The 24,253-nt window shown below is 42.3% G+C and overlaps 1 protein-coding gene across 6 annotated transcripts in view; it reads right to left on the minus strand.

The window, feature by feature from the left end:
• Window positions 1-24,253, minus strand: part of SIPA1L1 (signal induced proliferation associated 1 like 1) — a 314,165-nt gene that overhangs the window by 218,645 nt on the left and 71,267 nt on the right. For all 6 annotated transcript variants that reach the window (XM_073552718.1, XM_073552717.1, XM_073552714.1 and 3 more), the window contains exon 2: window positions 2,143-2,236. The gene's annotated coding sequence lies outside the window, so the exon portion shown is untranslated. The remainder of the gene's footprint in view (window positions 1-2,142; window positions 2,237-24,253) is intronic.

The raw sequence follows: 24,253 nt of genomic DNA on the forward strand, positions 1-24,253 counted from the left end.
CACTTACTGGGCTGCTAGCTGTAGTTTTGATATCATCACTTTTTTAAGCAGAACACAGACATCCCCCATCGCTGATTGGCAGGTTTCTTTGCACACTTTGTAAAAGCAGAAAGTGGCCAATCAGTGGTGTAGGTGGAGGTACAGCAGACAAAACTGTGATTTTATCAAAATGACAGCAAGCAGCCCAGTAAATGACACATAGCTGGCATCAGGGTCTATGTTTCACACATTATGCTGCTCTCAGATGGAATAGCAAAAACCTGCTGACAGACTCCATTTAAGAAGCTTAGAGTTACTAAAGATATGCACTCTTCATGATAGAAATATTTACTTTTAGAAACATGATTGTTTTTTTGTTAAGTCCAAGCCCACAAGGACACTGACATTTTATGTTTTACTTGGATATCTGGCAAGCACATTCTGAGATGTCCCACCCCAATAAATCAGTACTCCGTGTCTGATAGACGCTGAACTGTAGAGCAGTTCTGTATAGAAATCCCTATTTAAGAAAAAATAATTGTGCAATACTTTTTTTTTTTTTTTTTACAATCTTCAAGAATCCTCTAGTAAGTCCCAGCGGAAGATTCGGACCAAATAAGGATCTTCCCTGTGGATTTGACAAAAAAAAAAACAAAACAAAACAAATAATAATAAAAGAACACTCCCCTCGTTTGACTCCTAGCAGTGCTTCCATGACAGTCTCAGGGCACCATGATCCCCTTTGGGGACGTTTCATCCCATGTTACCTCTGCATGAAGCTCAAGAGATTATATGGGATGGAGCGTCACCAAAGGAGGCCGGGATGCAGCGAGAACAGCATGGAAACATTTCTAGGGGTAAAAAAAATCAGCAAGTAACGTAATGTTTTGTTTTTTTTATAGTCCTATATTACATTTTGGACACGTCATTTACCTGCAGCAGGCAATCAACAACAGAATCTGCTAAGAAATGAACTTGAGTGAAAGGTCTCGCTACATGTGTGTATAGAAAGAGACCTGTCAGTCACTGGCAGAGGGCGGCGAGAAGCAGTCGGGTAACCTGCCTTTCCGACAAGTCCCTGATGTGGCACAGTCTTTAAAGTATGCTACAATTTGCAGGTCATCAATATCCTGTGACCAGACCATTGTTTTAATGATTGGTACAGAACGGTGATGAGTGAGCGTGCTCAGATAAGGTGCTATGCGAGCATGCTCGTGTTCTAACCGAGTATTTTCGTTGTGCTCAAATAAATGCTACAGTTGCCGTGGCTGTTAGACAGGCGCAACACATGCAGGGATTGCCTGTTTGTTAGACCCAACCCCGCGGCTGTGGAACAGCGGCGAGATATGCAGCCGCGGCAATTCAAGCATTTTTTTCAAGCACTCCAAAACCATTCGATTAGGACATGGGCATGCTCGCATAACACCTTATCCAAGCACGCTCGCTCATCACTAGTACAGATCCAATATGGAAGATCACTGCTGATTCTGAGAACGAAGGTGCCGCAGTGCTGCACAGAGTTTTCATTTTCCCATGTACAGCAACGCAAGAAACTGCAGCCAGTCTTAATCAAGATGCCGCAGGCCTGCCCGGGACTCCCTACGCCACGGGCCGCCCTGGGACTCCCTGTGCAAGTGACTGCCACGGACCAATTTGCAGAAAAAAAAGCTGCAAAGGAGATAAACCACTGAATTAGCATGGTGTCCTCCTCATTTTGAAGGATCTCGAAGGTACTGGTTGGGCACCAAAGATTACAAAGTGGTGACAGATCCTAGCAATTGTCCATCAATCTACAAGATGGGAAGCTCCTTCCATAAGTTTGGTCAAATAGAAATTTCCCAACTTCACAAAGAATTATAACTAAGATGACGGAAAATTCCCCAGCTTGATCCGAGAACGGTTTGTATCACAAAAAATGTCACCGTACTCAGTGGAAAATTGGGATTAACCTCTCGTCTTCCACCTCGCGTGTACTGTAGCTTAGTTCCTCTCTTAGAACAAGTAATAAATCAGCAATAACGGCTTTCAGACTCATGTTCTTCCAACCAAGCCTATGGCAAGAAACGTACAACCTCGTCTACGATGTAAGCAGTGTATACATCTAGCTGTCAGCAGTCTGCCTGGTGCCGTTACTTGTCCCTGACCTGAATAAAATAGGCTTACCTGCCGTAACATTGCGCTTCTGGATGTTCTCTTTGATGCGTGCCGCTTCTGCTTAGCATCTCCATCGCCTGCATGAAACCCCCATTACCAGACCCTAGAGAAATAAAACAAAGCCACTGGTTTATTAAATGCACCGCCTCTCCGGCTGAGTATCACTTACACCAGTACATGGAAAGCGCACTCCATCATCCCGGATGTGTATCGTCAGCACGGGTCGGCTCACATCATCACAAAGTGCATTACGCCATAATGTAAAGAATATTACCGACATTCACTGGATTATCCACGCAGATAAATGCAGCTATTTGTCTTAGGAAGAACCTTAGTTCAAAAGTTATTAGACGGCGCAATAAGAGCGATGATATTACAGGGATATTTCCACGAGACGAGAGCCTGTCTGCCGAAAACACCACGTCAGAGATCATGGATCTCGTCTGTTTCATCATTCTGTTAATGATGGAACGTAATGCAAATGGGGGAGGTGGGTTAGTTTACTAAAAAATGCCAAAATTAAGGTTAAATTTGTTCTAAAAAGATAAATACATACAAAATGATATACTACAAGTGCCCCACATTATCAGGTGTTTTAATTCCAGACTCAAACTAAGATGAAAAGGTGTGGCCAATTGGAAAAGGAGATTTGGAAAGGAGATAGTTAAAGGGATTCCGTCAGCAGGTTTTGTTATGTAATCTGATAGCAGCATGATGTAGGGACAGAGACCCCGATTCCAGTGATGTGTCAGTTTACTGGGTGCAGCAGTTATGAAAGAATCACAGTTTTTGCTGCTGCAGATCTAGCAGAGCCCATTGGTTGATCCGTGTATAACCCCACCCACACAATCAGTGCTGGGGAAGGTGGGGGGGGGGGGGTCAGACTTCTCTGCATATGCCAAATAGTCCTGTAGAGATAATCACCTCCTGATATAGCGTCAATTGTAATGAAAAATGAAAACGCAGGCTAGTAAGTGACACATCACTGGAATCAGGGTCTCTACAGTATGCTGCTCTCTGATTACATGGGAAAAAAACCTGGTGACATATTCTCTTTAACAAAATGTGCCAAAATTGTACCATAACTGGTTGCAAAGCATGCAGAGTAACAGGTAGTGTAAACTAGAGAGTGCATAGACAAGCATCAACCACTAAGAAATGTAGGACATACCAGGAATGTCTAGCCTGACTTTGCACTACGACTTTTCATGATTGTGTAACATATTTTAGCTAAAGGAAGCTTTTTTGATAGATCCCTAAATAATTACATTCACCATGAAAATACAATTCTGTGACACCTTTTCTTATAATGCCATTGCTGCTGGGAGTTACCATTCCTCTAATGTCCATTTACTAACCATTCATTTACAGGAAGAATAACAGAGGCACAGCAAGATGCAGAGGACTAGAAAATCAGCTACGGGGCTGTTATTTCATGTGGAATATATGCATTTACATGTATCCCATATTGTGTTGGAAGTTATACAGTATTAATACCAATGGTCTTAAATGGAGTTTGTCAATAGAAAATGACTGTTCAAGCACCGGCGCTCGGTGCACCCTAGGTGTGGCCAATCAGTCCAGTGCACCTACCCACCTACTTGCTTTATATCTCCTCCCGCTGCTTCCTTGATTGACAGCTCTGACATTATAGGTGCCAACAGGAGAGCAGAAATAGATAGGAAACAAGTAGGTGGGGGTGGACAGAGCGCCTGTGCTTGGTCTGAACAGTCAGGATAGTCTTCTATTAAATAAAACCTATTACACATAAGGAAAAGTGGCTTTAAAAAGAAGGCACCTGTATGGACAAGATCCATATGTAGACCCGTCGCTACAGCTATAAACTGCTGTACGTACATTCACAGCACATGTCTGGTGATTTAAACCACATTTACTTTAACTAAAACCTTACAAAACCAATGTATAACATGAGAATAACGGCTCCACACAAGTCACAAGTGTAAGGATAAAGCCATGTTAACATTATTAACTAAGGTCGCACTACAAGTGGAATCACCATGTTTTAAACCATCAATGAACAATAAGAGACATGAAGAGATGGAAGTTTTGTATTCGTTTTACCTCACGCCATGCATCAACATAATTGTTTAGCGGTGAGTGCCACGTGCCGGGCAAGGAAAATGCAAAGGCTCACAAGGCGCGTTTCTGGAATATGCCACACACACTGATTCTGACCTTCCTCATCCCAAGAAAGGTTATAATACAGGAGAGTTCTACCACCTACCATGCAAATCACACAAAAAGCTGGTCTACAGAGGAAAAAATGACAAATATGCACACACAGAATAAACAGTTCGCAGTAAAAAGTTACAAGCAAGTTTACAAGCAAAGGAAAGGGCACAGCAAGATGAGTTTTTTTCATTACTTTTTTATTTCCTTATATTAACTCTTCAAAGGCGTCTGTCGGCAGGATCAACCCTCCTAAGTCGCCTATATGGGCATGTACGTCATAGGGAGCTGAATAAAATGATACCTTGATATCTGCGATCCAATGTCTTATTCCAAAGATATCCACGTTTTCATTAACATGTAAATTACCTTGTTAAGATCTATGGGCTGGACACAGATCTCCCCGATAATCTGCCTCCAGTGCTTATTATAAATGAAAGAGCGAGTTACCGGTGTGAGACATGTAATCACTGACAGTCTGCTCTCTTGATCTACATATCTCACACTGATAACGCTTCCTTTCATTTATAATAAGCCCCAAAGGCAGATCATCAGGGAGATCTATGCCCGGCCCATAGAGCTTAACAACTCAATTACATATTAAGAAAAACGTGGATTTGTCTGTAATAGGACATTGGATCACAGATATAAAAGGTATCATTTTATTCAGTTTCCTATGACCTGCATGCCCGTATAGCGAGGTTAGGAGGATTGATCCTACTGGGAGATTCCCTTTAAAAAAAGGGTGGTCCCCAACTCAGAGCACTTTCTTAATTACCAGATTTTCTAGTCTAAAATAAAAAAAAAATAAAATAAAAAAAAAAAAAAAACAGAACACCTCCGGCGCGGGTTTAGTTCAAGTGATGTCGGCACCCGGTCATCCGGTGCACTCGTGTGACATTCTTATGCCGTATGAGCCCTGCAGACTATCAGCGTCCGCTGACGGGGTGCTTCATTCACTCTTCCTTTGGACACACCTCAGACACCAGCAGAACGTATGAGAACTGCAGCCGATGGGTTCACATAGCATAACATAACGGGAGACATGCAGCCAACATTGCTGGAATGGTGCCAGGCATGGGAGGTATCTGTTATTTTCATTTTATTACATATGAAGGGGATGTCCAATAGTCCAAACCCCTGTAAACTAATTTCGCCAAAAATGTAAATCACAAATGTGGTTTTCCCTCTACCAAAGAAGTTGGCTCAGCTCCTTACACATCAGATGACGACAGTTGTCAAAATTGTCCAAATTTTATCTAATGTGTATGGGGGCTTGAAGTTGGACTGATCATTGTGCCATTTAGAATATAGATCCTCACTGCCCTGCCTTCACAATGATTGAAAGAATTGGCCCTTCTACCTACACATGCCCATACACCCTCAATCACTGTCTGCAATGGGTAGAGGGAAGTCAGCAGTGTCAGACATCTCTAGTGGATCCTTACATCTTAAGAGAACAAAAGCATTGGGCTGGGCAATACAATGTAATCCTTCTCTATCCCAACATCATCTGTTGGGGGGCAGTCCGGAGCCCCCCACCACCACGCATAAGAGTTGGCGGGTTCATCCAGCTTTCCTCCAATGTGTATGGTGGGGAAGACGTTAGACGCTGTTCATATATATCTGTTTGGAGCCTCAGTTGCAAATTCCATTAAGGCTATGTGCACACTTTGCGGATTCTGCTGCGGATTTTGCTAAATCTGCAGGTAAAATGACCTGTGTTTTACCTGCGGATTTAATGCGGATTTCCCCTGCATTTTTACACCTGCGGATTTCTATAATGGAGCAAATGTCAAAACGCTGCGGAATCCGCACAAAGAATTGACATGCTGTGGAGTCAAAACCGCAGCAAATCTGCGCAGAAAAATCTGCAGCATGTGCACTGCGTTTTTTGTTTTACATTGAATATAATGGTACTGTATACCACAGGAGAATTTGCTGCGGATCCGCAGGGCCAGATCCGCAGCAGAATCTGCAACATGTGCACATACCCTTAAAATGCAGAACAAAATTGCACACGTGCGCTGTTACAGTTAGTTGACTCCATCAGAGACTGTTGTTATCTTCTACAGTGGGTATGAAAAGTATTCAGACCCCTTTACATTTTTCATTGCAGCCTTTTGGTAAATTCAAAAGTTCATTTTTTTCTCATTAATGTACACTCTGTACCCCATCTTGACTGAAAAAAAAACAAAACAGAAATGTAGAATTTTTTGCAAATTTATTAAAAAAGAAAAACTGAAATATCACATGGGCATAAGTATTCAGATCCTTTGCTAAGAAACTGATACTTAAGTCACATGCTGTCCATTTCCTTGTGATCCTCCTTGAGATGGTTCTACTCCATTGGAGTCCAGTTGTATTTAATTAAACTGATAGGTCTTGATTTGTAAAGGTACAAACCTGTCTAATATAAGACCTCACAGCTCACAGTGCATGTCAGACCAAATGAGAATCATGAAGTCAAAAGAACTGGCCAAGGAGCTCAGAGACAGAATTGTGGCAAGGCACAGATCTGGCCAAGGTTCCTAAGAGCACAGTGGCCTCCATAATCCTTAAAAGGAAGAAGTTTAGGACCACCAGAAGTCTCCCTAGACCTGGCCGTCCAGCCAAACTGAGCAATTGTGGGAGAAGAACCTTGGTGAGAGAGGTAAAGAACCACCCCAAGATCACTGTGGCTGAGCTCCACAGATGCAGTAGGGAGATGGGAGAAAGTTCCACAATGTCAACTATCACTGCAGCCCTCCACCAGTCGGGCAGAGTGGCCAGACAGATGCCTCTCCTCAGTGCAAGACATATGAAAACCCGCTTAGAGGTTGCTAAAAAAAAAAAAAAAAACACACGAAGGACTCCCAGACTATGAGAAATAAGATTCTCTGGTCTGATGAGACGAAGATGGAACTTTTTGGTGATAATTCTAAGCAGTATGTGTGGAGAAAACCAGGCACTGCTCATCACCTGCCCAAAACATTCCCAACAGTGAAACATGGTGGTGGCAGCATCATGCTGTGGGGGTGTTTTTCAGCTGCAGGAACAGGACGACTGGTTGCAATTGAAGGTAACAGAAGTACAGAGATATCTTGGATGAAGACCGAGTGCTCTGGACCTCAGACCTGGCCGAAAGTTTCCCTTCCAACAAGACAATGACCCTCAGCACACAGCTAAAACAACAAAAGAGTGGCTTCAGAACAACTCTGTTACCTTTCTTGACTGGCCCAGCCAGAGCCCTGACCTAAAAACCCAATTGAGCATCTCTGGAGAGACCTGAAAATGGCTGTCCACCAATGTTCACCAACCAACCTGACGGAACTGGAGAAGATCTGCAAAGAAAAATGTCAGAGGATCCCCAAATCCAGGTGTGAAAAACTTGTTACATCATTCCCAAGACGACTCATGGCTGTACTAGCTCAAAAGGATGCTTCTACTCAAAACTGAGCAAAGGGTCTGAATACTTATGACCATGTGATATTTCAGCTTTTCTTTTTAATAAAATTAGCAAAAATTTCTACATTGCTGTTTTTTCAGTCAAGATGGGGTGCAGAGTGTACATTAATGAGGAAAAAAAAATGAACTTTTTTGAATTTACCAAATGGCTGCAATGAAACAAAGGGAAAAATTTAAAGGGGTCGGAATACTTTCCGTACCCACAGTATATCAGTGATTCCGACACGACCATTATTTCCGCTGTCCTCCTGACGGAAACAGCGTAAATAACCATCACAAATGTGAACAGAGCCTTAGAAGAGAAGGTTTTGAAATGTTTTACTTTACGCTTTAGGAACCACAAAAATGAGACAAATTTCAATTGCTATTTATTGTACATGTGTAACAAAAAAACTTTAAAAAAAAAAACAGTAAATCGAACGTAATGGAACAGTGAAGCCTGTAATGCAGAACTGCAGCAACACTTCATCAGGGAGAAAAAGCAGGCAGTGTACTAAATTGGGATCATCGGGAACATGTCATATCAAGTCTTACAAAAATCTATTTCTAGAGAATCATTTAGAGCTGTGATCTGATGTTCTGGGTTATTATTTTTACACTGGAGAAAAAAACGTACTTGGGAATGGCTTTCTCATGAAACAAGGTGAATGAAAAGAGTCCCACGTATACAGATGATGATGCTAGGAGTCTACAAAACAAACACACAATGCCAGAAGCCCAATAAGGTAAATTAAAAAAAAAAATCATACTGGGAGGCATGGTTTTATGTTTTTTCTTACTGATGATCTATATCAGGCCACTGAATAGTCAAACTGGCAATTGGTTCCCGTATAGAGGTCTAAGTGGCTCATGGAGTGAGGGTTTGTTGAGACATTAACTGGTTTTACAAGGTTTTATTAAAAATGATATTATATAAAAGTTTATGAACATGATAGGAAAATGATTTTTACATGTCAGTGGTTATCTTTAGCTATTAAAATTGCACAAAGTTTTAGTCTGCAATCCTCATTTATTTTCAGACCCCCTGATATGCAATTTACAACCTGATCCGATTCAGCTATTTCCCATGAGGAGTGTCCCTCCCTGTAATACATGCTGCATGTGAAGCCTGAATGTATTCAGGGTACTGCAGTCATCACTTGCTTTCATGTACCAGCTCCAGAATCAACCTTCATCTCCATGTCCTTTCCTCCTTTTCTGTATCCAGTTTTCTCTGACCTCCCCAAATTCTTTCTCCCCTCTCCGCTGTGAACAAACATCTCCAACACAGAGAAGGAAAGAAAGGAGAGAGAGTACCACCAGAACCAAGAAAATGAGCAGTTGTAACATTTTTGCAAGACACTCAGCTAGATATAGGCATTGGCAGATGCTCTGCAGCAGAAAAACGGTAGAAAACGGTTAATGAAAATCAATTAAAAAGTTGCTTATCTTCGCATTTAAGAAATGAATAAACAAAATAAAATTTTGTGAGAAGGTGTGAATATATTTAAAGTGACCGAAAAAGTACAATACTAATGAACGATGTAGAACGCCATGATAATTTCGAGGTGTGGACACCCAACATGCTCAGTAGAATCTGTCAAGCATACAATCTACCCACACAAAAATAAAGGGGGAGCAGCCATACAACCCAGAGAGCTATAGATGTAGGCGTTGGAAGGGAAATAATCTGAGAAATGCTTTAACTTTTCCTGTGCTGGCACTAACAGGGAACATTTCTAGATCAGCGCCATTCTGGCACATTAGGATACAATTACCATCTCTCTATAAATATACGGGATGGATTGGTTTAGCTATGGAGACTTGAGGTAAGATTGCTAGACCATTAATAATTAATCACAATGGCTATAACATGGGATTGCATTATCCACAACATATACACAAGAGGAACAATAATCTTTTATTCACATGGTTGTTTAAATTAACTCTAATGGGCAAGGAAAAAAATTAAATCGCAACACCAAGTAATAAAGCAGCAAATAAAATGAGATTATTTTAGGGAAATGCAGCTTGTTTGTAGGACAGGAATGTATTTAATGGGAAGCGCAGTTAAAAGGATGGACTCAACTGACTCACACAAGTCTGCAGTCACTATGTGACCTCAGACTGGTGAACCCTCACATCACACGCGCTGTCAGGATTCCCAGATGACGGCACCGGGCAGTCGTATGAGCAAAAGTAGGCAATTTGCATAGTTACAGCCACATACCAACTAGACGTGCCCAGTCTTTCTCAGCACTCTTTGCATTGAGCCAGGCCGTTAAAGTCTAGTTTGCACATGACCATATGTATGCAAATCCCTTACTTGTGGTCACGCGCCCCACAGAGTGACTGGAGATTTGCATCCTAAGGCTAGAAAACTCATGGTGAACAAATTTTATGGCAAAATATCCATCAAATCTGATCTTGCCTCATGCATTTTAAAGAGTTTTTCGAAACCCAAGTCACATGCGGAAGAAAATTATAATGGGAAATAGAATGGGAAGTAAGATCACTTATTTGCGCTGAGTCCACACAGATAAGCTTAAAGGGAATCTGTCACCCCTTTTTAGAGATATCCTATAATGATATCATTCAATTGTGTGTCACATAAGGATTCTCTTAGTACTTTTGCTTCCCCCTGACCCCGCACCTTTCATGCATAAATACCTTTTTTATATTGTTTCAGATGTATGTAAACTGCCGCGGTCCGGTCCGATGGGCGGGGCTTATTCACCTGCTCCCCCTCCCCCTCCCTGTCTTGCTCTATACAAGAAGAAATGCGTAGAGCAAGACAGGGGGGGAGCAGGTGAATAAGCCCCGCCCAGCGGACCGGACAGCGGCAGTTTACATACATCTGAACCGGTTTACAAAAAGGTATTTATGCATGAAAGGAGTGGGGTCAGGGGGAAGCAAAAGTACTAAGAGAATCCTTATGTGACACACAATTGAATGATATCATTATAGGATATCTCAAAAAAGGGGTGACAGATTCCCTTTAGGGTATGTGCACACGGTGCGGATTCTGCTGTGTTGTACAATACCTTTATTTCCTATGGAAATTAAAAAACGCTGTGCACATGCTGCAGATTTTTTCTCGCGGTTTTGCTGTGGTTTACAATCCGCAGCATGTCAATTCTTTGGTGCAGAACCGCTGTGGTTTCACACCACATCCATTATGAGGTGTAAAACCATAGGGCAAAACCGCAGATAAACCGCAGGACTTTTGTCCTGCGGATTTACCTACGGTTTTCTCTCCAAAATCCTCACACCGAAAAAACTACATGTGCACATAGCCTTACGTTTAAGGCTGTGTGCCCATGTTGCGTTTTTTTAAGCGTTTCCGCAGCGCTTTTAGACAAGCGCTTCTGCTGCGGAAACGCTTAAGAAAAGCATCTAATGTAATAGAATGGAAAACGCACATGTTGTGCTAATGGTGCGTTTTTTTCCCGCTGTGGAAACGCTTAGCAGAAAAAAACGCAGCATGTTCATTAATTGTGTGGAATCGCGTGCGATTCCGCATACATACACTGTAATTGCGAAAACGCATGTCATAACGCTTGACAATCGCATCAAAAACGCGTGTCAAAAAGCACATGTGTTTTCCCTGGCAAGGGCATGCACTTGAAAAGCGCTACGTGGGCACATAGCCTTAAGGGAACCTGTTACTGGACTCATGCTGCAAAACCACAGGCGACATGACTCAGAGCCTGGCTGTGTAACTGTAATGCTCAGGATTCCAGAGAAAACAGTTACAGATACGGCTGGACTCTACAAGTTGATGCTAAACTAGTTTGGTGCATCCATGGCTGTCTTTGCCCTGCTCCAGGTGATTGACAGGTCTATCCCATGTGTGCACATATCCAGAAACATGTCAATCACCTGGGGCGAAGCAGGAAAAAAACATCCATAACTGTCGTTTGCAAAGCATGAACTTACTGATAGGTTCCCTTTAAACACATTGAATAACATTGGTGGAGGTGGGGGTCTTGTGTGGATCAGCAAGACTTGCATACTGTCAATCCACAGCAGACCCAGAAAGATGAGGACATCAGACTCAACATTTGTACTGGTAGGGCAGGGCGCTGGCTCAAGAATCCCAAATGGATGACAAGAATAAAGTTAAATCCTCCTAGGTGATCATATAGATAAGTAGTTCCTGGTGTGACAGGCTGTGGATTCGGGAAGCCAAACCTCTGACTCTGACATTTCCCTGACTCCGACTCCACAGCACTGGTCACTACTGAGCATGTACATAAAGTGCATCACAGAGTCATCTCATCTACAACTCCACAGCACTGATCACTACTGAGCATGTACATAAAGTGCAGCACAGAGTCATCTCATCTACGACTCCACAGCACTGGTCACTACTGAGCATGTACATAAAGTGCAGCACAGAGTCATCTCATCTACGACTCCACAGCACTGGTCACTACTGAGCATGTACATAAAGTGCAGCACAGATTCATCTCATCTACGACTCCACAGCACTGGTCACTACTGAGCATGTACATAAAGTGCAGCACAGATTCAGCTCATCTACATCTCCACAGCACTGGTCACTACTGAGCATGTACATGAAGTGCAGCACAGATTCATCTCATCTACATCTCCACAGCACTGGTCACTACTGAGCATGTACAAAAAGTGCAGCACAGATTCATCTCATCTACGACTCCACAGCACTGGTCACTACTGAGCATGTACATAAAGTGCAGCACAGATTCATCTCATCTACGACTCCACCGCACTGGTCACTACTGAGCATGTACATAAAGTGCAGCACAGATTCATCTCATCTACATCTCCACAGCACTGGTCACTACTGAGCATGTACATAAAGTGCAGCACAGATTCATCTCATCTACGGCTCCACAGCACTGGTCACTACTGAGCATGTACATAAAGTGCAGCATAGATTCATCTCATCTACGACTCCACAGCACTGGTCACTACTGAGCATGTACATAAAGTGCAGCACAGATTCATCTCATCTACGACTCCACAGCACTTTTTATTCGGGGTGCAGCTGGGCCCATTTGGTCTTGTAAACTGCGGTGTCTGTTCACACGGCATGCATTTTGATAGCACTGGGCCAGCCCGCCTGAGCTAATAGAAGGGTGTCACTACTAGGCTGGCCTGGACGCTGTGCATGGCCTTAGTGTGAACAGCGCCGCATACAAGTTGTTTTGTGCATCAACATACCAGGCAACCGCCCCCTCCATGTATTGGTAGGCTGCGAGCAGTTGCTTGATTGGTATTTTTGCACCTGTGTTGCCATCTTTATTATATGGGTCCACTGCACCCTGATAGTGCATTTGTTTGGAGGCCTGTACGGGTAAACCTTGTTGTTCTCTTGCTGTTTTTCATTATTGGAGGATTTTCAAGTCCTCTTTTTGTACTGTGCTGTATTAGCAATCCACAGCAGACCCAGAAAGATGAAGACATCAGACTCAACATTTGTACTGGTAGGGCAGGGCGCTGGCTCAAGAATCCCAAATGGATGACAAGAATAAAGTTAAATACTCCTAGGTGATCATATAGATAAGTAGTTCCTGGTGTGACAGGCTGTGGATTCGGGAAGCCAAACCTCTGACTCTGACATTTCCCTGACTCCGACTCCACAGCACTGGTCACTGCTGAGCATGTACATAAAGTGCAGCACAGATTCATCTACGACTCCACAGCACTGGTCATTACTGAGCATGTACATAAAGTGCAGCACAGATTCATCTAATCTACGACTCCACAGCACTGGTCACTACTGAGAATGTACATAAAGCGCAGCACAGATTCATCTCATTTACTAGTCCACAGCCCTGCCCTGCCTTATGGCCCACTGACACACACCTGTGTATTGGGATTAAGACTCTAGTCTTCCCTCTTAGGTTTGCTCCATTATTTTTACTACTGTGCTTCAGCTCACATCCATCCTTGCTGGGTTCCACTCCATCTATCAACTCTGCCCCCGAGTTTCCAGTTAGTCTTATCCCCCAATGATTCCCCATGTCCTCTAGAAGCTGTACCAATTGCTTGGGTTCTTTGTCCCCACCTGTACCAGAGGCTTAGCGGATCCACAGCACCTGGTGAGCCCTTACAGAACAGTGTCCAATACCTCATCTCCCTGCCTGGATAGAATATGTCAATGGGTCACGCACATCATTCTGAAGGGTCCCATTCACGACATATGTCAGTCAGCCAAACAATGGCTTGGCTGATCAATCGGCCACCAGCTCTCTCTCCCAGATTCCTCCAAACACCGGAGCAAGCCCTTCCTTTGCCGAGTGCTCCTATGTTCTCGACAACAAAGCCGCTGTCAGACTCCTCAGGCAAAAGCTTATCTCACCAAGAACAAAAGGAATGTCCAAAATCTGACATGCCAAATCCATGTCTTCCCCTACATCTTTAGACTGTCAGCTGAGCCCGCCAATCTCAGCTGATGCGAACATGTAAAAGGACCTTAAAGGAGGTCTATCAATAGGATCAACTCTCCAAAAGACATCTACAGTTTTGGCAAAAATTAAGAGACCAGTGCAAAATTTTCAGTTTGTCTGATTTTTCTCTTTATAGGTATATTTTTGAATAAAATGTAAATTGCTCTTTTGTTCTATAAAACTACTGATAACATGTCTTCGAATTTCCAAGCACTAAATTTTGTATTTATTTGCAGAAAATGAGAAATGGTCAAAATAAAAAAAATGTAGTGCTTGCAGACCTCAAATAATGCTAAGAAAACAAGTTCATAACTTGAATCCTGCCTCTAAGAGCCTGTTACGGACGGTTTTTGCCGTGCACTTCACCCCAGCTGCCATTTGCCATTCCTTTTGTAGGTCACTTGATGTAATCCTGCAGTTGCTGAGTGACATTCGAATAAGATGACTGTCATCCCGGTCAGTGGAGAGGCATTTTCACCTTTTGCTGGTCTGTAGCTTCATTGTCCCCAATGTCTGCTGCTTGGCCTTGTTGTAATGGATTGCCGTCTTAGAAATTTTAAAGATGGAGGCAACATGATGCTCACTGTATCCCTCTGCTAGTAAAGCCAGAATTGAGCCCTTCTTATCTTCACTCAAGACTTTTCTTTTCATCTCCTTTGGCATGGTTAAAAGTTATTTTTTCATTCCTATTACTTTTGGGATATTACTAGCACTTGTTTTGCCATCCAGCTTGTCCTATTGAAGGAGGATTGTGAACACCACAGCAGGGTTTTTATACTTTCCTTCGTTTAATAAGATTTGGTTCAGGTGATCGCCTAATCAGAAGCACATTAAGTAGAATGAGGTGTACTCTGGCTGGAATTCAACTAACACTGGAATGGAATGGCTGTCAGACATGTAGAGAAGCTGATTTTTATAAAACTGTGCAGTGGTCTCTTAATTTTTGCCAGAGCTGTATATGGGCGTGTAGATCATAGCAAATTGAATAATAAGATCACATATATTAAGGAGCCAAAATGTCTTATTCTAGAGAAATCCACATTTTTCTTAATATGTAAATGAACTGTAAGCTATAGCGGTCTCACGAGACCGCTAGAGTCACGCGAGACTACGTCATCACAGGACCTTGCCGCAAGGCATTACTGGGAACGCTGAGGCCGGGAAGGCAGCGCGGGACGTCGGAAGGTAAATATACCCCGATTTTTTATTCTTTTTTTTTTTTTTTTACAGGGGTATGGTACCCAGGGCCTGGAGGACAGTCTCCTCTCCTCCACACCGTGGGTACCATCCGCACATGAGACGCTTAACTTCCCGCATGGTGGGCATAGCCACATGCGGGAAGTAAGCGGTTCTCATGCATTCCTATGGGTGCGGAATCATGGCAATTCTTTGCGATTCCGCACAAAAGAATGAGCATGCTGCGATTTTTCCGCGATGCGATTCCGCCGCGGAAAAAAGCGCAGCATTAGCACAGCATGTGCGGAATGCCATAGGAATGCATGGGTGCGTTCTGTACACCATTTTTAAACGTTTTCGCGCCGAAAATGGCGGCAAAAACGCTTAAAAATGGCTTCGCGGGCACACAGCCTAAAACACAATTGTAATGGTGTAATTGCAAAGGTGGATTCATAACTGGCTTAGTGATCGGACCCAAAGAGTGGTCGTAAATGGCTGCACATCCAGTTGGAAGAATGTCTCAAGTGGGGTACCACAGGGCTCTGTCCTGGGCCCTGTATTGTTCAACATCTTTATCAACGATTTAGATGAAGGAATTGAGGGTAAACTGATTAAATTTGCTGATGACACAAAGCTAGGAGGGATAGCTAATACTAGAGAAGAGAGAGAGAGGATTCAAAAAGATTTAAATAAACTGGAGAAGTGGGCAGCAACTAACAGAATGGTTTTTAACAGGGAGAAATGCAAAGTACTACATCTGGGCAATAAAAATGAAAAAAGCATATATAGAATGGGAGGAATAGGGCTAAGTGACAGCACATGTGAAAAAGACTTGGGTATACTAATAGATCGCAGACTGAATATGAGTCAACAGTGTGATGCAGCAGCAAAAAAGGCAAATGCAATTCTAGGATGTATTAACAGAAGCATACAGTCTAGATCACGTGAAGTCATTATTTCCCTCTACTCCTCTTTGGTCAGACCTCATCTGGAATATTGTGTCCAATTTTGGGCACCACATTTTAAAAAAGACATCAACAAACTGGAGCAAGTTCAGAAAAGAGCGACCAGAATGGTGACCGGTCTGCAAACCCTGTCTTATGAGGAAAGGTTGCAGGATTTGGGAATGTTTAGTTTGCAAAAGAGAAGACTGAGAGGAGACTTAATAGCTGTCTACAAATATCTAAAGGGCTGTCACATTGTAGAAGGATCAACTTTATTCTCATTTGCACAAGGAAAGACTAGAAGCAATGGGATGAAGCTGAATGGGAGGAGACACAGATTAGATATTAGAAAAAACTTTTTGACAGTTAGAGTGATCAATGAGTGGAACAGGCTGCCACGAGAAGTGGTGAGTTCTCCTTCAATGGAAGTCTTCAAACAGAGGCTGGACAGACATCTAACTGGGATGATTTAGTGAATCCTGCTTTGAGCAGGGGGTTGGACCAGATGGCCCAGGAGGTCCCTTCCAACTCTACGATTCTATGATTCTATGATTAAGGAGAGACTCACCTGATAGGGTTGTGAAACTTCGGTCACAACACCTACAAACACATGAAACAGCTGCTGCAGTCTGCACAGGGTCCAAAGACTTGTAAGTGAAGATGGCTTTAAGGTGCAATGATACACTGCGCTGCTGTAGGTATAATTCAAGGAACTTTATTGGTGCCTACGCGTTTCCTGAGCTGTCCCAGCTCACTTCATCAGGGCATCTTTTTTTAAACAATATTTAGTCCAAAAGGTTCCAGAGATTTTAATTTATAAATCCAGTACACCTCTTTCCTATTAAGTGTCTGGATTCGGTTTGGTGTATTGTCTGGTATCTGTTCAATGGGGTAAATAGTCAGTTTCTTGATGTCACGACCATGTATAAGGTCAAAGTGACGTGACAGACCATGCTTCTGAAAGCCAATTTTAATATTATGTTGGTGGGAATTTAACCGACAATGAAGTGCCTGGGTGGTACGTCCAACGTAGATTTTGGGACAAGTGCATGTAATGATATAGATGACGTGTGAGGACAGACAAGTGAGGTGGTATTTGATGGGGAATTTTTCTTGAGTGATGGGATGTGAGAAAGTGATAGTCTGATGTGCAATGTTGTGACAGCAACTACATTTAGAGTGATGACATTTATAGATGCCAGGAGATAAGGAATTGTTCTGCTTGTGAGATGGAATAGTGAGCCTGCTGGGTGCCAAGGTGTTTAAGGATTTAGTCTTCCTGAAGGTTATAGCAGGTTTCTCCGGAATGATTTTGTTTAAAATGGGGTCTCTTTTGACAATATGCCACAGACCCCTCCATGATGTTCCTGATAGATTTGTGTTGTGAACTGTAGATGGTGATAAAGTTGGTACAGAATTTATCACCTGAGGGTTTGGGAGTGGGTTTTCTGGACACTAAAAGATCTTAATTAGAATTTTTAAAAACATTCTCACATGTGGAAGAAACTAATTTTCTAGGATATTTCTGACTTAAAATCCTCTCCTTTAAAATGTTAGCCTGGCTTGTAAAATCATCATCGTTAGTACAGTACTTGCGGATCCTTTGGAACTGGTTGTGAGGGATATTAAAAAGCCATTTCTGGTAGTGGCTACTACTAAAACGGACATAGCTAGTTGTATCTACCTGTTTAAAATAAGTCTTGGTGCAAATCTTACTATTCTTGACATAAAAAGTAATGTCCAGAAAGTTCATGGCTTGGTTACTGATGTGAGGGGTGAATTCCAGTCCCCAGTTATTATTCTGTATGGTGGAAATGAACTGATCAGCACTTATAAAACGTGTGTCCCATATTAAAAAGAGGTCATCTATATATCTTTTATAAAGGATTATGCTTTTTGCAAATTCAACAGTAGTAATAAAAGCCTTCTCAAAAACACCCATAAAAATGCCCTGATGAAGTGAGCTGGGACAGCTCAGGAAACGCTAGGCACCAATAAAGCTCCTTCAATTATACCTACAGTAGCGCAGTGTATCATTGCACCTTAAAGCCATCATCACATATAGATTAGGAGAGCAGACTGTCAGGCATTACATGTCTCACACTTACCACCTTTCACTTATAATAATTTCTGGAGGCAGATTCTCAGTGAGATCTATGTCTGGCACATAGATCTTCACAGCTCATTTACGCATTATGAAAAATGTGGATATTTCGGGAATAAGACATCAGATTGCAGATATCATTTTATTCAACTTTATATGACCTACATGCCCATTTGGATGGCTTAGGTGCGTGGGGGGGGGGGGGGGGGGGGGGGAAGAGTAGTTGATCGTACTGACAGCTGCTCTGTAAGAACCAAGATGATTTGCATCAAAAGTGTAGCACTCAGAGACAAACTAACTTCTTTACACATCTAATTTTTTTTTTACTTTCTTATTCTGCTTTTATTCCAAAAAATAAAAAATAGTAAAAAAAAAAAAAATGGATGAATCAATTTAAATCCATCAAATGGGAAAATAAAAAAAACAGAAACCTCTCCAGACATAGATTACGCTGAGGAATGGATGGTTTATATAAGGATACGGTGCCAGTTTAGATAGACTTCAAGGATGACCATTTTCACAGACACTGGAGGATAATTGTCGGCTGCTTTGAGGGCCCCCGCTCCCATCTGCGCTTTACAGCACAGTGTTTCATAAGCCATTACAGGTAGAATTGCATTCCTGATTGCAAACATCCAAACTATAGCCCTTCTCAACAATACGCTGAATTGATTGATCTGGATTACAGACATTTGTCACTGCCAAACAAAGAAACCACATAGTGAAGGAAAAAGGAAAAGTGAACAGAAGGCATAGTGATAATAAAGTAGACCGCAAACTGGAGGATGAGCCAATAAAATACAAGAATGTAACGATCGAGGGTAACCGATTGGCAAAATTATAATTAAGCTGATAATCGAGACCCTTACACTTGCCACCTAATGTCTATGGGGTCGTAGGGGTGTTAAAACTCCCAAATCAGCAGATTATGGGAAAATAGATAGCTTAGGCATGTTAAAATTCAACATGCCCAATCCTTTGTTCTCATAGGAAATAAACTTTCAGAGGTGTCTGGTAGTAGTTTATTGTCCTCTATACACCCACTGGAAACACAGGAACACTTGTCCAAGCTGAGACTGCATGTTTATCATCTAAACTGACAGACATCCTCTTTGAAGTGACAGGATAGATTTTAAAGCACGTTTTCAGATTTCTCCAGAACAAGTGGGCGGTCATGTGACCAGAAGTATGATTTGCATATATGACGCCACATGCAGACTAGACATGTGCAGCCTCCCTCAACACAAGTGAATTAAGCGAGGCTGGCACATCTTGATGTAGTGTGGCTGGAAGTATGCAAATTTCTTACTTGCAGTCACATGACTGCCTGCTCCCTATGCCTGCACCTGATATTCCTGACTGGGCGCACTGTGAGGATTCACAAGTCTGCAGTCACTGAGTGACTGCAGACTTCAGCCCCAAGCCATAACAACCCCTTTAAGAGTCAGTAATGGTTTTAAAGAAGCTTGGTTGGATTCATTATTGCATTTGCGTCTATCTTTTGTTTTATGCTTTCCTCATTTTAAATCCTTCTTTAAAGATGAGCCTATTTTGTTAGGGTTTTTAATTTTTCCCGTTTTCCATTGTGGGCATAATTTTTGGAATCCAAATGTTTGCAGCCATTTATCGCTATATTCTTGTGTAAAAAATGTACTTTATGGAGTGAGCCATTTTTATATGCCAAAAAGCTTTGGCAGCAAAAATTAAAAGTTGCTTGTGACACTTTTTCCTTTATTAAACAAAAAACGGAAACACACAAAAATGATTTTTGGACTAATTTTGATCTAAAAACAACAACGAATACCACAAAACAAAAATAAATTTAAAAAAATGACACAAAAGTTATAAATAATGATTTGGCTCAAAATTCTGGGGCTCGTGTCCAGATAACAGGTACAGATTTATGGAATTCATAAACTAAGTCACCCAATTCTAATTTTAGAGGATTCGGTCTTCGATTTCAGGAAAGTGGTGACATCAGTCGCTCAGAGTTGCTAGGAGACCTGATTACGATGAACGGTTTCACGTAAAGAAAGCCGTCAAATCTGAGAAGGAGACGTATCGGATATGGGAAACTTGTAATAAAGCTGTAGCATTTGCAGGTTTCAATGTGAACCTGAGCATGATGCCGCTTCCACTGAGGCTACAGAAAATCTATAACAGGGTTGAAAGTGGAGAAATGTATGTAAGAGATAATGTACAGGTCCGTGCTGAGTAACTGGTCCGTGCCGGGCGGCTGATCCGTGACCTTCTCTGCGCAGTACAAATTGCGGCAAAGCGGCAGTCAGCAGGCGATCAGCCTGCAGAATATACAAAGGTGACTTTCACCACAAGATTTACATGTGAGCATGTGGGCAAAGTAATTAACACTGAAATGCGTTCAGATTAATTGGCAGCGAGCAGATGGCCCCCCGCTAATAAACTGCAGAAGAATAATTATTCAATCAAGTGACAATATTGTCAATAAGAGTTAAACTTTACATGTCGCTCACATGCAGCGGTGGCAGAATTTTCTTTTTGGGGTCAAATCAATACAAATACATGAAAAACCAATGACGGATGCACAATTCACCTTTCACGTTAATTGGATTCCAGAGTTTCAGAAGAATGGTAGCCGTCATTTACAAAGATGAACCCTGACCGCCCCGTGACAGGAGGCACCTTGAGACGGCGCTTCTTCCAAGTCGATATGTTAAGATTTTTTTTTTTGCAAAACAATGCCATAAAATCAATAGACATCCCCGAAGCCCGAGATTCATCTTACATTCCTTTACTTCCCTCTGTACTACCTTAGCACTGAAATCGTGACCTTGGTGCCAGATTCAAAGTCATCTTATATCCCCCTACTTTTCACTGTACTGCACTAGCACAGACATCTTCACCTTGGTCCCCATTGCAAAGTCACCTTACATCCCTCTACTTCCCTCTGTACTACACTAGCACAGACATCTCCAGGTTGGTGCCACATGCGAAATCATTTTACATCCCTCGCCCTAGCACAGACATCTCCACCTTGGTGCCACATGCAAAGTCATCTTACATTCATATACATTCCTCTGTACTGCCCTAGCACAGACATCGCTACCTTGATGACACATGCAAAATCGCTCAATAGTACAGCAGTATTAAAAAATTACCTGCTTTACAAAAAAAAAATTCCAAAAGTAACTTGTGGGATGCAGCACACAGCACAGGAATTAGAGGAGAATTTCAGTGTAAAAACAGCTCCCAATAGAGCTGTCCTGTAACATAGGGGCCGTGTGGCCTCCGTCGTACCAGGGAGCGGCCGGGTGGCCTCCGTCGTACCAGGGAGCGGCCGGGTGGCCTCCGTCGTACCAGGGAGCGGCCGGGTGGCCTCCGTCGTACCAGGGAGCGGCCGGGTGGCCTCCGTCGTACCAGGGAGCGGCCGGGTGCCCTCCGTCGTACCAGGGAGCGGCCGGGTGGCCTCCGTCATCCTAGTGATCAGCTGAGTGACTTCCATGAATGTGTCCCTCAACCTATTGCTAACAGCTGCATGGATTTTTCAATACATAACGGCACTAGCATGTACGTATTAAGGCTAACCGTAAAAACACAACGAATCCGACAATAATCTAAAATCAACGTATGGGAAGGTTCCCACCAAGGAAAAGGGAACCCGCATCTTGAATTGTAGCACATGGCACAGAAACAAAATCTAGTCTGGGAAATACGGCACAGCAGAAAGGTGCAACCAGGGACTTGACAAGATCTCTACAAGTACTGAAATATCAAATCATTGGCCACCTAATTGATGGCTAGCGTTTCCTTTACACTTTGTGAAACCCTGACAATTCTTATGGAGGGTATACCAGGCGAACCAAACATTCTTCAAGCAAGCACTTAAAAATTTACACAAGTTCATTTATAGGAACGTGAAGAGCACATCCGATGACCGCAGCCACTTGGCTCTCAGTCCATCATTTATAGAGATTTTCACAGATAACAGAACTATCTGCCGAGTCTAAGATGGTAATTGTCCTTACAAATAAATACCCCCATTTATGAAAACCACTGAGAACTTCTTTTAAGTTTTTTCAAATTAGCATGGCGAGACTAGATTACCTTCCTAGAAAGGAATGCTGTGGTTTTCCAACTAACATTACAGCATTAATACGGGACGTCAATATCAGGCAAATACCTGAACAATAGACATCACGTACTGCGATAGTAAAAGCTCAACAGCTGAGTTATTACACTAACACTCATGTTATCAATTACGTCAATCAAAAAAAAATACTGCCACGGAGATGACGGACATTCGCAATTTGCCAAAAATCGGCTGTTTAAAAGAGCAAACTCTGTGTATAAGATAATTGTAGGGTTTCCCATTACTACACCTGCTAAGTAAACAAAATAAAGGACACATTTCTCTTACAGCTCAACATTTTTTGAAAAAAAAAGGTATCTAAAGGGAACATGAAGTCACATTTTCTGCCTCTAGACCACCACCTCAGTAGTGGCTGCCTACAAGCACCCCTATCCAATCTTGCAGCATTCAACTAAAATATAAAATAGAAGTTGGTATGCCAATTACCCATCCCATAAATAGTCATATGGGGTCACTTTTTTTCCCCCCATGAGCCATACAGTCCTGGTTTCACAGCCATCTCACAGGACAGGACATGCAATTACAAGCCAGCCTTGGTGGGATCAGCGCATGCGCAGTGAAGTGAAGCATACTTATAATGGCTTTGGAGAATAACAAAGAAAATTGCTTTAGGGGCAACACAAGATAAATAAAAAATGTTTTATATAGTGTAGGGATAAACTCTCTCAGGTAGGCATAAGGTAGCATTCACACAGGCAATGCGGTTTGGTCCAAATAGGTGCAGTTTTATTGCTTTCATCAAACAAGGGATTCGAAAACAGAAAACAGCCTCACATAAAAATATCACAGCAAATAGTTCATTTAGCAAGGTACATATTTCAATGCGGGCCCCCCCCCCCATAAAAAGAAAAAAAAAAAAAAAGTTTACACACAGAAAAGGCACAATCATACCAGTCTCGGTATCGCCTTCAGCCCAAGCTCCAGTAGTTTCCAGTACCAACAGAAGTGTTCAACTCAAAGCACAGTTCACACTGAAAAGGCTGCAGCCTCCACAGTGTTCTCTGCACACACAGACTGCTCAGTCTTCCTAGCTGACAGTCCATATAATCTCCAGTCAGAGCGAGAACCCAACACGTCTCTCTAACTTGCTCAGCCACAGCTCACATTTTAGCTGGTCACTCACCAGCAGCACACTCGATTCTACTCCATCCAAATGACTGACATGCCTAATGAACACAGGTCTTGGTTCTAGTAAAAAGATAGGCAGGTGCATCAAATCCTGCAGAGCTAGGATTTAACTCTATCCTACATGGTTTTGCTACAATAGATTATATTTCGATTTAAAACTTTAAAAAGGGTAGAAACATAATATAAATCTCAAAAAACACTTATATTACCAGGAATAAAGAAAAATAAGTAGCAAAAAAGCAACAAGGATATGGAGTAGACATGTCCGCACCGCAGGACTTATAGACGATAACTGAGAGCAGCTTTACCAAGATACACATTTCTGAGTGCAGAATACACATATAACATGTAATACACACATATATAATCTATACACAAAACACATCTGCCGGCTATATAAGCAAAACCAAAATCCAGAGAATTAAGGAAAGATCCTAGACATAACCTTAAAATACTTGTGTGCAGCTGTTCTAAAATGTCTTCTGTATGACTGGCCGGCACAGTACAGGAGGGCCAGATAAATGATAGATAATGGCGAGCTGTGTGGTCCATGACAGGTGACATTTTCCATTGTGCACTGCAATAG

The sequence above is a fragment of the Dendrobates tinctorius genome, unplaced genomic scaffold (assembly GCF_039654945.1).
Source record: "Dendrobates tinctorius isolate UK_male_01 unplaced genomic scaffold, ASM3965494v1 ptg000194l, whole genome shotgun sequence".
In the NCBI taxonomy this organism is placed as follows: domain Eukaryota; kingdom Metazoa; phylum Chordata; class Amphibia; order Anura; family Dendrobatidae; genus Dendrobates; species Dendrobates tinctorius.